Raw genomic sequence first — 4754 nt, 5'->3', positions numbered from 1 at the left:
TGTTGCAATTTACTATGCATTTTTATATGGCATTATATACTTTTATATTGTTTTTCTAGATAATGTCCAGCCCCCCATCACAATACAAAAATGAAACTCCGTGGGTTTCGCAATTTTCATGGTAAGTTGAATACTTATATGATATATCTTTTTATTTTTTATTATTGGTTTATTTTATTTAAACTAACTTGGAATGTTTTTAAATTTTCAAGACTAAGTTGAATGCTTGGGATGCTAATAATTGTGGATTTAGAAGTTTGGTTCATAGTTTAGTCGTTGGTTTTTGTTATGTAATTCTATAGGATTAATAACTTATGTGGTCATGTATTGTATTCTATTAATGTTGTACTTTATGTTTGTGGCTAACTAGTAACTATGGATTCCTGGATATGTGGTTTCACAGATATGGATATATTATACTTTATGTTTTAGAAATTTGATTCACAGATATGTTTGTGACGACGGATTATGGATATGTCAATTAATGTTTAAAGACTATTTTACATTTATATTTATCTTGGATCAATGTTTTTATAATGGTTAAGTTGTCGTAAGATTTCTTAAAATCATAGAATGGGCTCAAATTAAGTGGAGTAAGATAGCACCTTATAGGAACTATCATTGACTTTGATTTGAGGGTCGATGAGCGTGTTCCCAAATCAATGGAGATCAATATTCAATTTGTAGATGGCGAAGAGATGATCAATTCGTTGAAGAAGAGACGATCAATTTGTTGAAGAAGGGATGATCAATTTGTTGAAGTTTTCTAGTCTTTGAATCTTCTGAATGCTGAAATCCCCTAGAGTTAGCAGACTCAAGTTTAAAGTGTTTATAATTGGGTTAATTTGAAATCAAAGACAAGGTTCATTTTATAATAGATTGGAGTTCATCACTTCCTTAAACCTTTCTAATATGGGACAACCAACTCTTTAAATATTTTTGCCAAAACTCAACCGTAGTTCCTAGCAATGGATCCCTCGCTTATAAACATTCATATATCTATCAAATATAAAACTAAAAGGAAGGATACTAGCAAATACAAAAACTCAATATTATAGTTCTAATATATTGTTAATTAAAGAAACAAGTCAAATTAATTAATAGGTTTAAGTACATATGAGATACAAAATTAAACATTTACTAGTCCATTAAATACATTTAAAGTTAAATGGATATTGAACACAAATTAAGAGTTAAGAAACTCATTAAGAAAATAATTTGAAGATCGATCTAAATATAGGTTCTTGTATCTAACACGTACAAATATAAGGATTTGAACTTCAATCTCAAAATAAAGAAATACACGTCAATTACTTTCAGTTATGCTTTAAATAATAATAAAGGTTACTATATGTTAATGTCACCACGAGGCAAAGACCTTTGCCATTGACTTAAGCATCGTTTCTTTTTTCTTTGTGAGGTGATTGTACAATTTTATTGGCGCACACACGCTTGCAAAACAAAAAGGTAATGCATGAGTTTTTCTCTACGTTACTTTTTATTTATTCCTTGTCCTGTATGGTTTGTTTTGCCTGTGTCTATAAATGTTGTTTTGTTATGTATTTGTTGCTTGTTATTTTTTGAAAACATAAAAATATAAAAATTAAATTAAATATGGAATTAAAGATGAGATTTAATAACGGTAACACATTAAGTGCATCAGTTATCATTTTTCATCCTAAACTTGGAAACAAATCCCCATTCATCCTCCTAAATTTCATCAAATATTTAATATATATATATTAATTCTCAATATGAAAATGAGCAAAAAAACCACACAAAATGGCAAATTCCATTATTCTTCCAGCCTCTTCTCTTCTACCTTTCGTCCTTTCACTTCTCTTCTTCCATGTTGTCGTTCCCATGCATGCAACTTCCCCAAATGACGTCGTTTCCACCATCTGCCAAAGAACTAGAAACCCTCCCTTTTGCTCCAACCTCTTGAAATCTGCTCGCACCACAGACCTAAAAGGGCTAGCCACTTTCACCATCAACCTCGCCTACACCAAGGCTACGGAAAGCCGAGCCCTCGCCCAGTTCCTGGCATCGAAGGCAGCTGACCCGAAGCTCAAAGAGCGCTACACCTCCTGTGCCAAACACTACGATGATGCTGCCAGTGACCTCGACGATGCGAAGAACTATTTGACCACAGGTGATTATGATGGCGTTAATATTCAAGCTTCTGGAGTCATGACAGAGACCGACGATTGTCAGGATAACTTCACGCAATCACCGATGGACGGATCGGGGCTTTTCAAAAATGGCAAGGCTCTGGAAGATATTTGTAGTATTATCTTGGTTATAGCCAATCTTCTGCTTGGGCGTGTCTAAGGCCCTTTTCTTATACATTTTCATGATTTTGTATACGATGAAGTTATTCTGTATTTAGAATGTCCATGTACGAATAAAAGTCTGTTGATCTGAATCCTATAAATTTACATTTTTTTTTTCAATTTTTTTCTTTTCGTATTTTTAAGATTTTACTAATATTATTTTAGGATAACATACATTTTTTATTCATGGGTCTAAAGGGTTGAGTTAAATTGACTAACAAAATAAATTAACCAAAAAATACTATTTTGTCATATAGATCAATTAGCTAACGTTATTTTCAAGTTTAAGGGACATTGATGTAATATAATGCTATTTTAAACAATAAGAAAAGAGAGACTAAAAGACAATTTAATCATAATAATTATTAAAAAAGAAAATCACAAGAGAAAAAAAGAAAATAGTAATCCACGTATCAGTAAAAGGTATCTTCTACATTCAAGAGATCTTTTTCCATATTAAGAAAACGTTTCTAGGATGAAGTGAGGAGAATTTTTACATTCCCACTTTACCCCTTATTTTTAACATAGGATCATTATACCCTTTGTTTTTTGTTTTTTTTTTGTTTTTTTTTTAACAAATCTATTTCAATATAATATCAAATCTTTCAAAACTTTCACACCTTCGTTCAAAACTTTCCAATAAAACCTCTTTTTCGTAAAATGCGACATTTCACCAAAAGACTTTTGTATGTATTTAATTAGTGTGAAGGGAGAGATTAGAGATCTTTGGGCAATCTACCTCCTCTCAAGAACAAGGGTAAACACTATTGAAACTTTTATTGATAACATCTCTAAAGAAGTTTTCTAATAAAATATTTTCTGCTTGTGTATTTTTTGGGACTTTGATCAAAAACAAAGAAAATTACCATTAGCACGTGTATTTTATAACCTTAACCCAAAAAAAAGAAAAAAAACTAATTGATTATTAAACTCTATTAAACATTCTTCCTCTTTCAAAACAAAGGAAATCTTCATTGATGCGTGTTGCGTATTTTTTTTTTTTACCTTTTGTTTTTATTTTTTCAGTTCTCTCCTTCTAATTGCATTTTCTTCGATATTATCTCTAACAATGTTTTTTTAAGAGAATTTATTTCAATCTACATATTTGTTTTTATGGCAATTATGTTCTCTCTTTTTTTTCGATTCTTCCTTCTACATTCTCAATAGTACTATAAGTTCTTTTCTATCAGCTTTATTTTGATTGATGTGTTTATTATTATCATGGAATATTGAATAGAGAACGGAGAGAAAATAGGAAAGGATGTAGAGGCAAGAGGGAGATATAGGAAAGATTTGAGAAAATGAGGATGAAAAATGAGATATGGAGGGATCCATTAACAAATGGGGAGATCTTTTTTTAATCATATTTAATTTTAATAGCAAACCATTTATCATTTTCTTGAATCTTATTGTTAATTAATTAATTTATTATATTCAATTCTCCTTGCATTTTTAAGGTGAGATTTTTTTTTGTCCTCCTTTTCCTTTCCCCTTCTCCAATAAAACATCTTAACTTTCTAAAAATATGCATGTAATTAGAGTTTTTTTTTTTTAGGAAGAAAAAGTTGATTGGAGTTGATGAGAAAAAGATGAGAATCAACAAGAGGGAGACATATAAGGGAAGATTTTAGAATAATAGAGAAGAATAGATTCATAGAGAAGTTCAAAGTATAATCTTTCTAATTTTAATTTTTAAAATATGATTGTTATTTAATTATGTTATACTTATTATCCCTATATTTTGAAAGAAAGTTGTTGGAAAAGTTTTAAGATATAACTTGAAAATAAAAATGATATTCATTAAAAAAAATAATAAGGATAAAGATAATACTTAAAAAATAAAATTATTATAAATTATACAAATAGGATTTCATATAATGTGAGAAGAAAAACAATACTGGATTTCTTTGTTAAATAATTTATAAATTAAAATTTTATTTTACAATTTTAAATATAATACGTAATATCTTTTATGAAAACAATATTTAAATAATATCTTTGCCTACAAGATTTTAGGTATATGTTTTTTTCTTTGTACATAACTTTCAGAGACTAAAACAGGACTGTGGAGGAAAATCTGTCTTCCTATTTTCCCTTAAACTTTCTATGGAATTCTTTTTTTTTTCTTCTCTTCAAACAATTGCAATTGTTTCTTAAGAGATATTCATTTAAAGAAATTGAAATAAAATTCATCATTATGAGACTGACTACTTTGACGATAAATATATGATAAACATTAAAATAAAAAAAATGTTACATTATCCATATTACATTACCAAAATTCAAAATATATATACATTTATTTGATAATTTAATATAACTTACACAATTTTTTCTTTTGAACTTTGTACTATATCTATATATAATGAAAAAACTATACAATTCTTATTACATGTTAAAAGTTTATTCATATGTTTTAAA

The 4754-nt window shown here is 28.5% G+C and overlaps 1 pseudogene; it reads left to right on the top strand.

Annotated features, from left to right (window-relative positions):
- The first annotated feature begins 1782 nt into the window (after positions 1 to 1782).
- On the top strand, positions 1783 to 2331 carry LOC120084674 (pectinesterase inhibitor pseudogene; annotated as a pseudogene).
- Positions 2332 to 4754: the final 2423 nt, after the last annotated feature.

Source organism: Benincasa hispida, chromosome 9 (genome assembly GCF_027475165.1).
Source record: "Benincasa hispida cultivar pf3 chromosome 9, pf3_genome.v1.1, whole genome shotgun sequence".
Taxonomy (NCBI): domain Eukaryota; kingdom Viridiplantae; phylum Streptophyta; class Magnoliopsida; order Cucurbitales; family Cucurbitaceae; genus Benincasa; species Benincasa hispida.
This window is presented reverse-complemented; position numbering and strand designations above follow the sequence as displayed.